We start from the raw sequence: 18,642 nt of genomic DNA, 5'->3' as shown, positions 1-18,642 counted from the left end.
ACACTACATCATCTCTATGGGTAGGCCCTGAAGCACTGTTTCCTTGGAGAGCAAGCCTACTAACTTGAAAAGGGCCCGCAACTAGAAAAAAATGCTGGGTTGGACAAAGTTAAAGAGTCTTTTATTGCAGGACTTCTCAGAGCCTTTCATTTGCCAGTATGGATTGTAATTGGCCAAAAGGGTAATAGAGAGCTTGCACAATTTGCCATTCTTACTCTAACAGGGAAACCTTTACTGGTGGAACAGCTTTCAGAACTAACAATCCACTGAACACACTGGGAAAATCTGCTACTAGGCACACAGGACACTTATTAATGACCCCTTTTTGCAGATGATGGAACAGAAAGGGTGTTCTAAGTCACAGAGCAGAGCCATGACAACTACCAGCCCAGAAATCATCCAAACCACAGTTACTGGCACGTGCACAAGGCTTTACATCTACAAAACATTTTTTACTTACGTGATCTCAATCTTTCTTAAAAACATGCCTCTGGGGACACTCATTCCATTTTTGATAAATCACAGCCTGAAAGAGACGAAGGAGTCTGTCCAGAGTCACTAAGGGATAGACCCATAATTTGGCTCTATCAGTTTCCCCTATGTCCTTGATGAAACATCAATCAATACATTATATTTTTATAGATAAACAACTGTGGCCACTATGCAGAGATCCCTGCAAGATGCCAAGGCTGATGCTATCTGCACCTGTTTTGCAGCCACCACCACTTCTGTCTGAAGCCCAAGCACCCTGTTCTGATTAAGGGGGGGTCGGGGAGGGTGCTCTCAGAAATGCCCCTGGAGTAGAAGCCGCTCTGGAAACATCCAGGCTGTGAAGTGGGAGTAGATCTCTCCCAGTCGCCACACCCTCCTGACCACGCCAGGTACAACCTGCTAGGATGTACCCCCAGTGCCAGGTGTCATTATGCCGGGAGGAGGGGCTCCTCGGGAAGATCCAGAGCAAGGCTAGTTTAACTCACTCCCAATGAGCCCCGAGGAGCCCCAGGCTGGTGGGCTCTGACAGACTGAAACTGCATGGCCTTGGGGGAAGCTAGGGCTGCCAAACCCATTCAGCAGCTCCCGCCGGTGTGTCCCACGGTATGCGTGGGTGCGAGGGGTGAGCGCCGCGTCGGGCTGAGAGTCTGCGCTGGACACAGGAGGCTGTGCACGCCAACGGCCGTGCCAGGCGCGAGTGTGCCAGAGAAGTGTGTGAACGCGGGAACGCTTGTGTCGCCCTAGGGTGGTGACAGAAGTAGCGTCTGGAAAACGCTGGCTGAGAGCGCGTGCATCAGGCCACCGCAGGCTGCGAAGAAGCCGGGGCCCCTCACTCCAAGGGTCCCGGGAGTTGGCACCGACGCACTACTGCACGCGCGCCCGCGCCCAGCCCTCTCCCACCGACGCGGCTCCCTCCGGTCCCTCTGCCGCCCGCTCGGCGGTGCCCGGCCCCTGGGCTGCCAGGCCGCGGCGGGGGCGCGGCGCGCGGGGCGCTCGTTGCTTACCTGCGGGCGGCCGAGGCTCCGCTGCTCTGGGTTGGGCTGCGCCGCGCTGGACTGGGCTGCGCTGGGCTGCGCGCCCGGCCTCCGCGCGGCTCGGCAGCGCCCGCGCGCTCGGCTCCGCCCGGCTCGGCTCCGCCCGGCGGTGCCCCGGGCGCTCGCTGGCGGCCCACGCGGCGCGGGGTGGGCGCGGGGCGGGCTGGCGGGCGGGCGCCGGCGGCGGGCGCGGCTCCGGGCCGCCCCGCGGCCGCTTGGAAGCTCCTTATTTGGGCAGTGATGTCAGGGGAAGTCGCAGGGGCCGGACCACCCACTTCTTTCCATTCACTCCCCAGAGTTTCCTGTCGCCGAGCACCGGGACCCCGCCGCCGGCCCGGGGCGCCTCTCCCGCCCGCTCGGCCTCACTGCTGGCCACCCCGGGATGCCTTCGCGGCCGGGGTCGCAGATGGGCCCGGGCGCGGCTGGCGGCTGCCACGGGAGGGTCTCCTCGCCCGGGGAATCCCTGGCTGCCGGCGGCCGCGGGGAGGGTCTGCGCGCCGGCCTCCTCGGTGACAGGCCGTGTCACTCCGGGTGCCGCCCCTCCCTTCGCGCCCGCCCCGGCTCCCGCGCTGTCTTTTCCTCCTGGGCCCTCTAGGGAGGGCAGACAGGGAAGCCCCGGTCGCCGCCGCCGGGGCCCTGCCACTCGGCGCCACGCCTTGGTCGCACCCGGGCCCAGCGGGCGTCCATCGCCGTCCCCAAAGTGTGCGCTCTACGCCTTCCCCTTGGGTGCCAGCCCGGCTCCGGGAAGCCCGCGCCTCCCCAGGCGGGAATCCGCTTTAATGAGCTCTGGGCGGGGCGGGCCTGCCAGGGCCTCCCTGGGCTCAGGCCTGGGGTGGGGGCGGGGGACACCCCGGGGCTTCCCAATGGCTTGACTTTACCAGAAGCTGCTGGATCTCGGGATTTGGGCCTGAGTCACTCTGGTCCTTGCTCTGGCCAGGATCAAGCACGCTTGAGCCAGTTCCCAGTCAGGCCCCCACAGGTCTGCGGGAAGGCCAGGACCCTGAGATCTCTCTCCGTGATCTGTTATTTCACTGTTGCCCACCAAATGTTATTTGGCAGAGGTCAGCCCTCTGCCACAGTGGAACCACGGCTGGCCCTGGGTTTGGCTAACTCCAGGAACAGCCTCAGGAGGAGATAATGGAGCTGGGGGTGGGGGGTGTAGAGTGGGGTTAAGCCAGGACTAGAGTGAGGTAAGTTAAGTGCCTAGGATGCAGAATTTAACCAAGCACTCCCTTTCAGGGTCATGAAAGTTTGAGGCCCCACAGGGAACTAAGCACTATGCTGACCCAAGTTTCCAGAGGGATCCTTGGAGGCTCCAGGTTTCCTCTGGCTCCAAAGTCATGCCCAAAGGGCGGATTAGTGACCTTGGGCATTTGTGTGCCTTTATACAACAGCCTCTGATTGAGCCGCCACCCTTCCTCCAAAGCCAGATCAGAGCAAATAGACTCCTCCCAGACCCCCAGCTTTAATGAAGGGAACCCCCACTTTCTAAGAGGCACTACACTCCTAGGGGCAGAGAGGAGGAAGCTATGGCTCTAGGGCTTGCAGAGAGTCAAGGCAGGTGTGATTGCAGCTGGACATGGGTCTGCACACTCACGTACACAATTGCAAACCCACTGACCAGCTGCCAAGCTGCCCAGCTGTTCTGTGGATCACCACCACCCCAGTCTCTCTCAACTTCCATCAGCTCCCAGGGCCCAATCCCAGCTCTAATTGGGTCATCCTCCCTCTGACAAAGCCCCAAAGGGAAGGACCAAACTTCCTGATCTGGCATGCAAGGCCCCACGGACCAGCTGCATCTCCCAGAGCTCAGCCCACCCTGCCATTTGCCCAGCCACCACCCCCAACACGCACCACTTTGCACCAGTTTCCACTTCTTGAGGTCTTCACACAGGCTTTCCCTTTGAAATGTCTTCTCCACCCCTCCGGCTGTCCTTCACACCCTGAATCCAAGCCTGCCTTTGATACAGGTCCTTCTCTTGAGCAGGGCAACTGGGGTGGGGTGCCCCCTGGGACAGATTCCTGCTCCTCACTCCACTCCTGCCCTGCCCCCACTGTCCTGCTTCCCATTTTCTGGCTGAAAGCAAATCCAGGCAGAGGAGGTGGGTGCCTTGTTATAATTCATATGCCCTGAGGGGTGACTTTTTATCATTCACACACACAGGCTCAGATGACAGCCTTGCTCCTGCCCCAAGTTGAATGACATCCTCCCCACCTTTGAGAGGTGGCCTGGCCTCAAGGGACCCTCCCAATGGATTTGGTCGCCTTCCATGATGCCACAGGCAACTCAATAGTTCCTGCCTCTACAGACTTGCCCATCACCTCACATTTGAAGTCAGTTATTGGGGGCCTCCTCTTCCTCAGACTGGGAGCTTCAGGGAACTTTCCATCTTGATCCTTCTCCCCTCCCAGGACTGATAAGTTTACAAATGTTTGTTAAGTGAATGAATGGTCCTGAGGGGCAAATCCTAAGACAAACTAACCAGAAGACAGGGGAGAATTTACCCAACCCAGAACTGTGGCTGATGTCCTAGGGTCCCTGGCTGGGGGCTGGGATGAAAGGCGGGGTTCTCAGCTAGACTGGCTTGAATGCTCAGGAGACTGGGGTGGCTTGGGATTTGTCTCCTCCTTTCTCTTGACAAACTCCTCTGCAGCCATCAGGGAGCCTGGGATATCCCCATGCCAACCCCCCAAAACACGGAGTCCTGAGCTGGCCCTAACGAGGTGGAGGGGAAGGATGAAGGAAAATGCAATTTGTCAAGCCCTTTCATTGTACCAGACACAGTCAGACTTGATTCCCCTGAGCCTTCCAAGCCACGCAGGCCTTTCCAGCGGTAGTCATTCTCCAGGCCAGGAGTGTCAGCTGGGGAGCCCTCACCTAGCTCCTCCCACAACCATCTGTCCCCACTTCAAGACTCAGCCCCTACCTCAGTTCTGGTGCCAATTCTCACTGGAAGCCAGAAGGTCTTCAGGACTCCAGCCTCAGAGCGCAGAGAAAGAAGGTGGGGGCAGGCAGCCCTGCTTCGAGGCTACCAACCTGACCTCGACTCTGCTCTGTGAGCCCCCACCTGCAGACCAGGCCTCCACCAGTCTGCAGAAAGGCAGAGTTGGGGTGCAGGGCACCTTTCCCACCATGTATCTGAAAGGCAGGTGGTACCAGGTGCCAGTTCCTTCCTATCAGTCCCATCCTCTGCAAGTAACTGGGCCAGGTCTGGAGAAAGTCCCAGTACTTGGCCCTGGGGGCCTTCCCACATTCCTCCATTCCTCAAACATGAATCAGGCACCATTTCTGTGTTGGGAACATGTAATACACAAGCCTGTGTTCATGGATAGAGACTGACAGGTAAACAGATATCCCACTGCTAAATGTTACACTGCTGTTTGACAAAGTTGGAGAGGGCCGGAGTAGGGGCATACAAGATGGAAAGATAAGATTCATTCTACTTCTGGAGCTACAATTCAAGAAAACTGTGATCCAGCTGTCCCAGGCTAGAATGCTGAATGCTTGTTTCCACGGAAATGTTACACACACACACACACACACACACACACACACACACAGAGCCTGGATCTGCTGTAAAGCCAGCATCACACTGTAGAGACTTTACAAGCTAAAAGAGATTAGAGCAGAGGGCAGGTTTGGCATTTGATCTGCCATCTAGAAGGCTATCTCTATGGAATTTTGTTTCCAGCTTATAACAACAAAATTAGACACACTTTTGGAACCCACTGTTGCTCCCAAGGAGCTAGGGACCACCACAGTGTGTTGGGAGCACTTTTAAGGTGGGGTGGGGCTGAGCAACCAGGCCCTGTGGGCCTTCTGGGTTATTTATGTTTAGGTCCTATACTGACTTAGCAACCATCCTCTCTCCATCCTCCATCCCCATTGCTGTGCTTTCCTGGACTCAGATGCTTTGGTTGTTTTCCTGTTTGGGGTGTGTGTGTGTGTGTATGTGTATGTGTGTGTGTGCATGTGCACATGTATGGTAGGTGCTCTCTTCATAGACCTGTTGCACACATGAAGCTTCTGTCCTGGGACAGAGACTAGAGTTTGCATTTTATGGATATCACCTTCCTGAGGTCCAACCCTCCAGACCCAGTTCCCATCCTTTCTCTCCAGCCTGAGAACTGTGTTTCCAGCTTCCTGACTTAACCCGATGCTGTGGATAACAGCATGGGCCTTGGAGCCACATAGACCTGGGTTCAGGCTCCAGCCCCACACTTACTGTGTCACCTTGGGCATGTTACTTGATGTCACTGATCTTGACGTTCTCATCTCCAAGGGCTGCTGGGAAGTTTTGACAAGATACTGCAATAGAACTCTTCAGTGTACAAAATAGTAGGTGCTCAATAAACAGTAGCATTGATTACTGTCCTCCCATATGGTGACTCAGAATCCTCCTCCTCTCATACTGCTCATCTTCATGGATGTGGGCATCAATCTTCTCAAGCCCAAAGCCAGAAGCCCTTCTCCATGCCTGGTGCCTCAATTCAGGCCACCATCACCAACAAGTTCCAACAGCCTTCTCCCTGGCACTGTGCCCAGCTTACCCCTGCAATCCATTCTCCACACAGGTAGAACTCTCTAGGACACCTTCAAGTGGGTCCCTGTTCAGCAAAACCACCGGTCTATTAGGGCCTTTAACAACAGAGCCTCAGTTTACCAGTCCAAACCTCCCTCTCTCTGCACTATCCCCATCCACCCTATGCTCCCACCATACAGAATCTCTCACTGTTTCTGAGCCTGCCAAGTGCATTTTGCACATGCAGTTCCCTATACTTTTCCCCTCACCCATCTGCTTGGCCAGCTCCCACTCAGCCTTCCAGGCCAGCTCAGAGGCCACTTCCCCTGTGAAGGCTTCCCTGGCCCCCAGGGAGTGTTGGCCGCTTCCTTTGCCATGAGCCTCCAGTACTTGATACAGACTGTCATGGCTTGTGCCCCACTGTGAGAGTCATTTCTTCATGTGTCTGTTGCCCCCTTAGATTCTGCATCTCTGTGCATGACCAAATCTTAGCTCTTAGGAATGTCACAGATATTCAGAACATGCTGAACTGTTAACACACGGCTCCTCTGATCATCCTGCCTGGTAACCAGCAACTACAGGAGGCCAGTTGGCCTCAAGCTCATGGAATAGTTTTCCCCAAATGACAAAAGCATCCTCTTTTCCTATACTTCAGACTGAGACTTGGGTCTGGCCTGGGCTCTGAGACTGCCTCATTCTGGCTTTTCACCAGCATTCTGGGGGACTCCCACAGGGCTCAGCAGGCCCCAGGTGGGGAAGGCGGGGCCTTCAGTTCCGGGAAATCAGAAGATTAGTCAAGCCACACTCCCCTGGCAGCTGTGAGAACAGGTTTTCCCCAAGCCAAGGGACTTGCAAGATCATCAATAACAACAAATATTTACTCTGCCCATGGCTTTGTGCCCACCAAGGGAGGTGCATAAGTACAGCATCAACTTCCACGGCTTGGATTAAGATGGATCTGGGTGCATGTCCTGGTCCTGACACTTACTGGCTGCTTAACTCCCCTATACCTCAGTTTTCACAGCTGCTAAATGGGGAGAATAACACAGCCAGGAGAAAATTAGAGGAATAAATTAGAGCAGATAAAATTAAAAGAGAAAATGCATTTAAAGTATCAATAACAGAAGCAATATGTATTAGTCACCCAATAAAAAAGCCCCCCAACTCAAGCTCTTTGGGGGATACTATGATGAACAAGACTTAGTCCTTGCCAATAGCTGATGAAGTAAGGGAAGGGGGACATGAGAATTAAATCAGACCCTATAAACATGAACACAAGGTAAACAGCAACAGGAATGACAAAAAAGAGTTCTGGAAGTAGCAGAGGGAGAGAAGAATTCTGAGATGCCCTTATATTCTTCTTCTCTGCTGAGACTTTCATCCAACTGATTGATATAATCCACGTGGCCAGCCCAGGGCGAAGGGCTGGGTAGGGCCCGGGGGGGTGGGGGGGGGGCGGGGGGCGGGGCGGGGCAGGAAGGAATCCCAAGGCAAGACAAATGAGGCATGAAGGATCCTGTGCTCAGGCAGCTCACAGTCTGGTTCCGGAGAGGCCTTGCACACTACAGAAAATAACTATGACAACAGTGGATGAAAGCAGTGAATGCTGCCGAAGACATGGGCGAGAGAAATGAATACGGGAGGGGTGGGGCCTGGTGCAAAGGCTACTTTCAAAAGCCTGCATCCACAGCAAAGGACTGTGGAAGTGGCCTCACCCCATCCCTGCTCAGACTCTGCTTCCACTGCAGCCCTTCTGACCTCTCAAGGCCAGAGGTGAGAACCCCAATCCTTCAGCCTTCAGCCTTGCAATCTTCCCACTTGCAGTCATGCCCAGGAAGGGCGTGGCCTGGGTCAGACAGCTCACTAGTCCGTAAACACAATGTGAATTTGTATACTCCACTTTTCCCCATGCTGTTCCTTCTACCTGGCGTACCCTTCCTTCTCCTATCCCCCATCCACTCTTCCCTCCAGCTCCCCTGTAAATTCTCTTTGCCTATTTAGTGAACTCGTCCTACAAGCTCTCCTTCAAATGTCCTGTTTTTCTTATTTTTTCCTGACTTCCACTCTCAGCAGAATTGAAAGCCCCCTTCTTAATGATGTTCTGGTAATTAGCTTTGTATATACCATCAAAATATTTCTCACATTATAGTAAAGTATTTGTGTCTGGTGCCCCTACTAGGTTAGGAGAGCTCTGGGGTCTGTGCTTGGTACCTACCAGGTAGGTGCTCAATAAACAGGGCACCTGGAAGGCTTTCTCCTGAGGCTTCCCATAGCTGGAGTGGAATATGACAGCCTCTGCCACTCTGCCTGGGAGTGCAGAGGAAGCTTCCATGATCCCTCAGGAACTCCAGGCTCTTATTCCAGTCAGCCATGTACCTTCAGGCCTGAAAACAAGCCCTCTGAGAGCTGTCTTCCAGAGGCTTTTCTGCTGATCTCTTGCAACTTGCTCCTCAAACCCACCCTGAACTCTGACTGGATGAGAATCCCAGCAAGGGCCCTGGGCACCTAGCTGTGTCCTATTTAGAAAGGGCTGAGTCAGGCGAACTTATAAGCAGAGGCAATGTCCCAGAGGGTGGCAGGGTGGAAGTATTGAGGGGAGACCTGGAGAGGGGAAGGCAGGCCTGTGAATTTGGTGGGTCTTGGTTTGAAGGTGAAAGATCAATAGCAGTCTGGGGGTGGGAGGAGGGTGTGATGGTTAATTTCATGTGCCATCTCGACTGGGCCATGGGGTGCCCAGACATTTGGCCAAACATTGTTCCAGGTGTGTCTGTGGGGGTGTTTCTGGGTGAGATGAACATTTGGATCAGTAGACTTAAAGCAGATTACCCTCCCTAACATGAGAGAGCTTCATCCAATCTACTGAAGACCTGAATAGAATGAAAAGGCTGAGTAGGAGGAAACTCCTCCTGCCTGACTGCTTGAGCTGGGACATTGGTCTTTTCCTGCCTTTGCACCAGAATGAAGCATCGGCTCTTCTTGGGTCTCAAGCCTACCCACTTGCAGAATGGAACTTATACCATTGGATCTCCTGGGCCTCAGGCCTTCAGACTCAGACTAGAAATACACATGGGCTCTCCTGGATCTCTAGCTTGCTGACAGCAGATCATGGGACTTCTCAGCCCCCATAAGCACATGAGCTAATTATTTACAATAAGTCTCTTCCTATGTCTATATCTACATTTATCTCTATGTCTATCATATTGATTCTGGTTCTCTAGAGAACCCTTATAGATGGCTAAGTCAGGACTTCCCTCAGATGCCAGGAGGACCCCATATTCCTTTTTTGGGGTCTCACATCTCCAACAACTCTGAAGTAAGTGAGCATTTCCTTCTTCCTCATAGCTAGCAGAGGCCTCACTCCCTGGGAGGGCCTCTTTGCAGATGGGCACAAGCCGTCACTCCTCTGTGGACTCCTAGCACTCAATATGGGTCCTAGCACCCAGTAGGTGCACAGTGATATTGACTGAACAAATGCATACCCCATACTTATTTGGGTAGCCCTTTGTGGTTGGGGGCATAATCATACCCATGTCCTCATGGGTGTGATCCCAAGGCTCTGGAGGGGCAGGGCAGGGACCATTAGCCCCAGTTAATAGATGGGCAAACAGAGGCCCAGAGAGGACCTAGAAGCAGTTCCAGCAGAGGGACCCTATCTCCAGGGCATTGGCTTTCTCTGGAGCAGCCATGGCCCATGTTTAGCAAAAACAGGATGCTGCCCTGAGCCCAGGTGCCTCCATCCCCCCTGAATTCATGCATTCTGTAACACATGTTCAGCCACTATTGGCTGGGCCCTGTTCTAGGGACTTAGAGTGCATCAGTGAACAAAATGAACAAAAATCTCTGCCCTGTGGAGCTTATGTTCTAGGGGAAAGAGACAGACAGTAAACAAGAAACAGAATAAGTAAGCTATAGAGCATATTAGCAGGAGGTATGGACTATGGCAACAAGCAGAACAGAGTAAGGGAACCAGGAACGCAGGGGTGGGAGATGAGTCACAAGTTTAAATAGGGTGGTTAGAGTCAGCCTCATTGAGAAGGTGGCATTTGAGCAGCAACTTGAAGCAGGGGAAGAATTAAGCCACGCAGTTACGAGGAAAGGCCTTTATAGGCAAAGGGGCAACCAGTGCAAAGGCCCTGCGTCGGGCATATTACACGGGGCCTGGCAGGCCACCGTGAGAGCTGTGGCTTTCAGACAGATAAAAGAAGGCCCACACAGAGACCTCCAACAGATTCTACCCTTCCCAGAGTGCGGGGCCTGCTCAGGCAGATAATAGGAGAGCCAGAGGATGCCTGAATGGAGGTGGGAACGGTAGACAAAGAAGAGGTGGGAAGAAATTTTCCCTGATTATCATCCCTTTCTGCTTCAACCAGACACCCCCAAGCAGAGGCAGCTCCTGCGGGTGGGGGACAGGCCCCTCCCCACCCTGCACCTCCTAAGCCTCCCTCTCAGGGGACTTGTGAGGAGTTAATGAAGTTGAGCCCAGGAAAGCACTACAGGTAGACTCTAGAATGCTGGGCCCCCAGCTGGCTATCACCGTCACTGCCCAGCCTCGACAGGGAGGCAGGGGCTTCGCCTTTCCTCTACTACACACTGGCAGATGCAAGAAGCAGATCCGCTCCGAAGCCTAGATGAAGTCGCAGTTAGCAGCCTAATTTTAGACTGAGCATCTGCTCTTCTGTCCCAGAGATGCAGCTCTGTCTGGGATTTGCTCCTTCTGGAATTGCCGGAGAAACGAATCCTGCTCTCTGGGTACAGGCACTGGTGGTGTCCAGATCAGAGCTGACCAATAAGCCCTGCCATGGGGAAGCCCTCAGGAGCTGTGCCACCCTGGCCATCCTGTGTCCTCCTAGCTGAGCTCCCATCTCACACTGATATCCACAGAGTCCTATAGCTGCCATCTTGGAGTCCCACTCTGCCTTCTCAGAAAGCCACAGGTCAAATGAGGCTCTGCCTCAGGCAGAACAGGGGACCTCCTGGACAGGAGTGGCTTTTATCCATCCCCACACCCACAGCTCCCAGCACAGACCCCGAAGAGTTCGTCCCAAGTGAGTACGGCCCAGTCAGACCAAGACTAGGAGAGCACAAAGGAAGGGCCAGTTGTTTGCAAATCTTCCCAGGAAGGCTTGTCAGAGGAGATGAGTTTTGAGTTGGATTTTGAAGAGTGGGTAGGAATTTATCAGTGGAAAAGCCAGGAAAAGCCATGGACGCAGGGGAAACAGCTGAAAAGAAAATGAAAGTTGGAGAATGGCCTGAAGGGAGGGAGAAGAAAGTGGGGAGACCCTGGTGGGGGTTGGGCAGGGGCTGGGTGCAGTTGGGTTGGGCCACAACTCCAGGCTAAGCAGTTGGGGTTGTATCTGCAGGTGGGAGAGTCTATGGGGGCCCTTAGGGCATGAGTGTGCTCTGACAGATGGGTGTGGAAGACTTCCAGGTGGGAAGCCCATGCCCCTCTCGTCTGGGAGAGCCACTTTCCCTGTTGACTTCCTCCATGGTTTGCCAGGTCCTTTGGGGCCCTCCCCACCTCCCTGGCACATGTGGGGCAGGCCCCATGTGCAGAGCACACTGTGGATGCTCACTCCCCTCCCAGACCCCCACCTGAGCTCTGCCCACGCATCTCCTGGCATCAGGCCCATCACCTCCCACCCTTCTGACCGCTGCAACCACGGCTTGGTCCTTGTCTGAATCCCCAGTTCCCATGGGCAGTGTTCTTTTGCTTCTCCGGCTTCAGCTTCTCTGCCCTGGGGCTGTTATCTCAAGATTCCACAAGAATGACTCTGCAGTCCCACGTGCCTCTCTCTACCTTTCTGTTTGTGGGCGGCAAGCCCTGTTCTCTGAGCTAAGGACTTTCTACACATCACCTTGCTTTATCCCCCAACAATCCTGGAAGATGTTTATTATTTATCCCTTTTTACAGGTGAAGAAAAGGGTTTGATGAGCTTAATTTGTGATTGATCACACAGCCAGGAAGTGGTAGAGTGGAGGCCGTCTGCCTCTCAGTCCTCTCCCACCAGGTTCCCCCAGCCTTGAGGGCAGGGCTTGAGCAGTGATGCCCAGGGCAGAGGCAGTCAAGACATCTGGCCAGTTTGGGTGGGGAGTGAGGAGAGTGAAAGAGGAGGAAGACTCAGCCAGGGACCATGCCTGGATTCCCTTGAGAAAGAATGAGTTAAACACTTATGTAAAGAGATTTGCAAATAGATTCTACAAAACAACATTTGGATGATTTAAGTGTTAAGGAATCAGAACCATATGGATTAAATGTCCCTGACGTTACGTATGGTTTTAAAAATTAGAAGGAAATGTACCGGGAATATACACATATATAAAATATGTAAAGCCAGACCACATTTTTAGCTTTGTGGACATGGAGTTATTTGAAAAATACGGTACAGCTTCTCCCAGGCTGGCAGTCCTCCTGCCCCCTCCCCAGGCCTTGTCTTCTCCCCCACCAAATGGGGCTCAGCTCCCTCCCTAGGGACCCAGCCTGAGAAAGAGACTTCCTGGAACAGCCGGCTAGCTGCTCTAACCACAGGACAGTTGGAGCCAAACAGCTGGGTCAGGAACGGCTGGGGTCTCCCAGAGGCCAGATGGGTGGTCTCAGGTGCAAGGAGGCAGTGAGAGAATGCAAGTTTCCCAGGAGGACCTTTAAGTACTTTATAGAGAAGATGTTGAGTAGCTCAGGAGAGGCAGACAGCATTTTCAGTTCATTATTGCTTTTGAACCTCACTCAGTTTCCCCAGCAGCCACAGGAGGAAAGGGTTATTACCCCCATTTCACAGGAGGGGAGGCTGAGGCTGAGGAGGGCTGGGTGCTCGGCTCAGTTTACAGGCAGTGCACCAGACCACGACCTGGATTTCCTGGTTACACACCCAGAGCTTCTCCTCACTGTATCTCACTGCTTGAAACAAACCAAAACCACGAGCCTGAGTCCAATTTCTTGAACTCTAAGCATTTTTTTCTTTCAAGATTGTGTTAGCTTCTCAAACTTGAAGGTTTATCTGGCAGGGTATTTTTGAGGACTCCCTAAATATGAATAAATCAAGTTTGGTTGTGAGTCTAAATTGCACATGCTGTTGAGCTAGGGAAGAAGGGATAAAATGTTCAGTTTGGGAAAAACCAAACCATCAGAAATTTCCTGGCCAAGTCCTGGTGGTGAAGAGAGAGGATGAGAACAAAAAGCCAGTTCGTTAAAAGCATCACGTTAGGTGCCAGGAGTGTGGGACCTCCCTGAACCCCCACCTCAGCCTGTGCAGAAGGTGGGGTTGTCTTTCTTCTGCAGAAAAGGAAACAGGCACAGAGAGCTTTGATGCACAGCTGCGTTTCAAACCCCTGCCTCTCTGACACCAGGGCGGGGCATTTCCCTAAACCCAGCTGGCTGGGGCCAACCTCCCCAGAGGGGCTTGTGATGAAGCCAGAAGCAGGTTTGTCAGGAGAATTGAATGTCACCCAGACATAATCCCAGTGCCAGGAAAGCTGGCCCTGAGTCTGTCTCATGCCCCGCCAGGTCTCCAGTGTCCAGTCCAGTGCCTGATGTTTGTTAAATGATCATTAAACAAATCAATGGGTGAAGAGGAAGGAGGCATCAAGGAGCCACTACATCCTCCCCTTCTCTTTCCTCCATTCCCCACCCATGCCACTGTTTTGTGGACACAAGGGATGGTCTTCACACAAATTTATTTATTCTGGCGATGCTTCATCCTGTTCAGTGGCATTCATGCTTACAGCCTGTCCAGAGCTCTCAGGGTGCTGACTGGAGCCTAGAGTATTTCAAGGACACGGGATTCTCAGGGCAGGAACCAGGGGAAAAGGAGAAAGGGCAGAGGAATGAGGACAGAGAAGATGAGAGACTCCCAGCTCTGGAACTTCCTCCCTGTCCTTTACCCAGGACCCCTCCATAGAGTTTGCAGTAGATCTGCCCGTTGATGGGTTTCCTATAATGGCCTATTAACAGGTATCCTTTGTCCAGGGTTATCCCAGCCCCACCCAGCTGCCGGCCACCAGGATGGAATCCTCACGCTGAGATCACATCCAGCTGCCTTTCCACTCAAGCACCTCTGAGGAGTCCCTTTGTCTGCAGCCTTTCCCATAGTCAATTAAGTTGGGAAAACACTGCCTATTCCACAGTCATCTTGGAGCTCCCCAATGTACACAGCGACGCACAAAGCCCTGAGAGGGGCGGGTAAAGAAAACAGTTCATCTTTAGTCCACACTTATTGGAACAGAACAGGGACTCCCCTTTTCCCCCACACAGGTCCGATCCTCTGCACCCCATTTTCACAGCCAAGTAGCCTAGAAAGCCCCTCAGAGGCCTTCTGCTGGCTTCTCATTTATAGAACCATCCTCCCATGGGTGTCCCTGTCCCCCCACAGGTACCCCAAATGTCCTTGACTCCAGGCTTTAATCCATACCCCTGTGTGCCCCACGCCTGTCCTGCTTAAATCCTCTCAATGGCTTCCTTCTGCTATTGAGACAAAGGCCAAATTCTTCCACATGGTGTCCAAGGCCTGCTTCAGTGACCCCACCTGCCCCTCCTGCCACATCTCCCCCTCGATCCACCTGGGGTGTAGGGTCTTCTTTCAGTGCCCCCTGCCTCAGGGCCTTTGTACATGGTGTGTCTGTGCCTGGGACACTCTGCTCATACATCCCTTCCACATCCAGTGCACTCCTCTTCAACCTTTCCATTTCCCCTTGCATGTCACCTCCTCAGGGAAGCCCTCGCCTGCCCCCAACTAAACCAGGCCCTGTGCACATTCCCCAGCACCAGGCATCTCCTCTCCAGAGCCTCTCAAGTAGCAGCATTTGTAACTTTTATTTACGTGTGCAGTCTTGTCAGATGAGAGTGACATGTATGTTTTGCTCACCATGGAATCTCCAGAAACTGTCACAGTAGCTGTGACCCACATGGATTGCTTCTCAATGCTCAGCCCTGGGATCAGAGAACTGATCACCCTGTGATGTTAGTACTGAGGTGCTGTCTCCACTCAGAGCCTGCTGAGCCCTAGGAAGACCAGGAGAGTTTACCACTCATCGTGAATTCCCTGCACCTGGCATAGAATATGATTCAAACTCAGCCCTCAATATGGGCCTAGAGGAAAGTGTGCAGGGGTGGTGGGCGAGCCCATGGGGAGGAGAACCAGGCCACAGGCTCTGTTGATGATTGCGGCTCCAGGGTGTGTCCACACGGCCCAGCTCAGACACATAATGTTATGGAGCTGAGGTGACATAGGATCTTGGGGACTGGGGACAGCTGGGGAACTGCCAATGGCCGGGCAACATCTAATGCCACATCACCCCGCTTCCCCTCGACCAGCTCTGCCAACCAGGTGTTTCTTTTCTTTTCTTTTCTTTCTTTTTTTTTTTTTTTTGACGGAGTCTTGCTCTGTCCCTCAGGTTGGAGTGCAGTGGCACCATTTCGGCTCATTGCAACCTCCGCCTCCCAGGTTCAAGTGATTCTCCTGCCTTAACCTCCCCAGTAGCTGGGATTATAGGAATGTGCCACCATGCCCCACTAATTTTTGTATTTTTAGTAGAGACGGGGTTTCACCATGGTGGCCAGGCTGGTCTTGAACTCCTGACCTCGTGATCCAACTGCCTTGGCCTCTGAAAGTGCTGGGATTACAGGCGTGAGCCACCGTGCCCAGCAACTAGGTGTTTCTCAGCACTCCCTGAGGCCTGGGTGAGGCTGGGGATGGCGGGGACAGTTTCCTCCCCATGCAGGAGAAGGCGGAAGAATAGGGGACTCAGACTCCAGCCCAATGTCTCAGAAATTCACTGTGGGAGCATGGCAGGGTCACACAATGCTTCCGAGCCTCAGTTTCCCTATCTGTAAGATTTAAGGGATATGCCAATATAGAATGATTTACATATTTTGCCTCACATTATTACTGACTCAGCGCTTTCATCCATCCCAGGGTAATGCACGACCGTTCCTTTTCTTTCTCTGTTCAGTATCCTCTCTCCCCTTTCTTCTGGCAAGAATTCCTCAGGAAACTGCCCCCCAACTCCACTCTCGATTCAGGCAGGGCTTCCCTTCACAGGAGGCCACCATCCTGGCCAGGGCAGGGAGGGGCAACCTGTTTGGCCAAACACAATCGCGCACTGACCCAGGAGTAGTCATGTGGCCCAAGGCGGGCCAATCACAGCACCTCCCTGGGATTTTTCATCCTGCAACAGCTGGGAGGAAAGTCCACTTTTCATTCTGGAGTCACCAGCTGGGATGGTGAAGGCTAGGAGTCAGCAGGGGCCATGGCCCTTCTCCACCCTGCAGAGTCACTGGGTTATGCCATGTGGAGGATGATGCCCAAAAGCAGCAGATGAGACTGAGATCAACACAAAAAGGAGTAAAGATGAAAAGAATGGGGAAAATAAGAGTCTGGTGATCTGATGACATTATAGCAGCTCCTGGATCTAGCCATGCCTGAGCTCCACCACCTACTCATCCCTATAAAATGAGACAATGAGACAAAACTCAGTTTCTCTCTTCCCACCCCAACTCTCACTTTTAAACAATCTCTGAAAAGGCAGGAGGAATGAAAATGAGTATGCACTGAGAGCCATGCACTGCTCTAACACGCTTCACATGTGTCATCCGGTCTAATCCTCATGACAAGCCTATGTCGTGATAGAGAAATACAATAGTGTGAAGAAGACAACGGATGCTAGAAAAGGGTGTTAAAGACCTAAGCTCTAATCTTAGCTCTGCCGTGCACCAGCAGTGGGACATTGAGTCAGTTCCTGAACTTCTCTGGGCTTATCTTTGCTTCACTATAAAATGGGGTAGTGATGCCTACCTCAAAGGCCATCAGGAGAATGATGAGCCAAAGAAATGAAAGAGCCTAGAATGTTCTTGGCTAGGAGAACTTTAATACATGTTAGTTGAGCCTGTGAAGTCCAAAAGTCCTATAGCTAGTCTTGTTTCTAAGAATTAGTGTTGGCCATGGGGAAAAGAAGAGAGGAATGTGTGACAAGCTCCCAGCTAAAGTTCAATATCCGGTTAATATCCAGCATTGGCCTGTAACTATCAAATCTCCAATGACGTGAGGTTGGCTGATGCATCTGCTTCCCCGCACATCGGGCGGTCAGGTGAGTCCGCAGGAACAACAGTTCTGGTGAGTGGTGATGGGTCACCAAGGAAAGGGGCCTGTTAATAGTTTCCAGATGGGCCTAAGCTGCTTCCAGTCTCCCCTGCACAGTGTTGAAAAGATGGGCTAGGACTCTGAATAAAGCTGAACTTGACCTGGAGGCCCCAGCTAATGGGTTATTGGCTTTATTGGGTTGGGGACAGGGCATGCCTCTTTGTGCTGGGCTGTCTGAGAGGCTGGCCCATTTGTGTCACCTGCTGGAGAGCAATTCTAAAAAAATGCTGCTCTGAATAAATATTTTGGTTCCATTTTGCGACGTGGCTGTTGGGGAGATTTCCATCGAGTGTGGTTTGCAAGGTGATTCTCCTCTGTTGTTTACTCTCGGCGATCCCCACAGCCTGTTCCTGGCAGCATCTGCGTCTGCTTCACTCCTGGGCCGCTGGGACCTGGATGCTCCGCTCCAGAGAGAGGCTGAGTTGGCCGGCTCCTCCACTGGGAGCCTGATTGCGACAATGCAGTAGGCAGCTGGCCACCAGACCCACAGGGCCTCCCCACTCCTCACCTTAACCTTGCTCTCCTTAGCCAGCTCTGGCTAAGGCTGGTGCTCTTTTAGAAGTCCCATTCCCACCAACAAGGAGGAGGCTGTAATTAGCCCAGCTGCTCTAGGCCAGGGGCTTGGAATTCCTGTGGGCCTAGAGAAGCAGCCTTGTCCATTTCCTCTTCCCAGGGGTGGCCTCCGGCTCGCGCTCCTCTCCACCCACACACCTCTTCCCCAGAACCACAACCACACAGCAGCAGGCACTATCCAGTCTGAGCAGTACCACTGTCTCCCACCCAACCCCCACACATCAAAGCAACATGGAGAGAAACCCCAGCCCCCTTGGGCCTGAGCACACCACACCTCTTGGTTACAGTGACTGTGACGACTGCCTTACCCGCTTGAGGCCAGGTCCCCAGGGCTGCCAAGGCTCAGCATGCCCAGCCCCGCTCAGATGATGACAGCTCTCCAGCCAGGAGGCCACACCTCATTTCAAAGAGGAAGTAGTTAGAGGTGGGAGTCTTAAGCACACTTTCAAGCCAGCTCATCTTAGACTCTGCTCCCTACCACCATGGCCAGATGTCCAGGGAGAAGAAGGATTCATGGGGTCAGGGTCTGGCAATCAAGACAGAGAAATGGCACAAAGTAGGGAGGGTGCTTTCCAGGCATAGAGTTTGGTGTCACAGTACAGGACCCATGGCCCAGTGAGAAGGTGCTCCACAAGGGATACATCTCAAGGATCCTGAGTGGGAGGACTCATATCACGACTGGGCATTCGGAATGTTCAAGACCCAGTGTGTGCAGAGGCTGGCACACACTGTTCTTTCTCCCTCCTTTTTCTTCTCACCTCCCCAAAGCCACTCCCCTACTCTTTTTGACATGTGTCCAATTCTGGTGGCTCAAGTTTTCATGATGTAGGCCTTCTGGGACCGTATTTTGCGGATGAGGAAGCTGAAACTCCCAGAGGCCAAGGTCCATGC

General features: G+C 53.2%; 1 protein-coding gene across 5 annotated transcripts in view; it reads right to left on the bottom strand.

Annotated features, from left to right (window-relative positions):
* HIVEP3 (HIVEP zinc finger 3) overlaps window positions 1-18,642 on the bottom strand; it is a 534,394-nt gene that overhangs the window by 160,344 nt on the left and 355,408 nt on the right. Inside the window, exons 1-2 of one of the 5 annotated variants that reach the window (XM_063665527.1) lie at window positions 1,497-2,227; window positions 461-526 (exon numbers count right to left, since the gene is read on the bottom strand). The exons of 3 other annotated variants lie outside the window; for them this stretch is intronic. The gene's annotated coding sequence lies outside the window, so the exon portion shown is untranslated. Of the gene's footprint in view, window positions 1-460; window positions 527-1,496; window positions 2,228-18,642 lie in introns of those variants that run through there. One more of the 5 variants, XM_054492559.2, reaches the window with a different exon arrangement.

The sequence above is a fragment of the Pongo pygmaeus genome, chromosome 1, assembly GCF_028885625.2.
Source record: "Pongo pygmaeus isolate AG05252 chromosome 1, NHGRI_mPonPyg2-v2.0_pri, whole genome shotgun sequence".
Taxonomy (NCBI): domain Eukaryota; kingdom Metazoa; phylum Chordata; class Mammalia; order Primates; family Hominidae; genus Pongo; species Pongo pygmaeus.
Note: the sequence above shows the minus strand (reverse complement) of the source record. Positions and strands in the feature narration are given on the sequence as shown.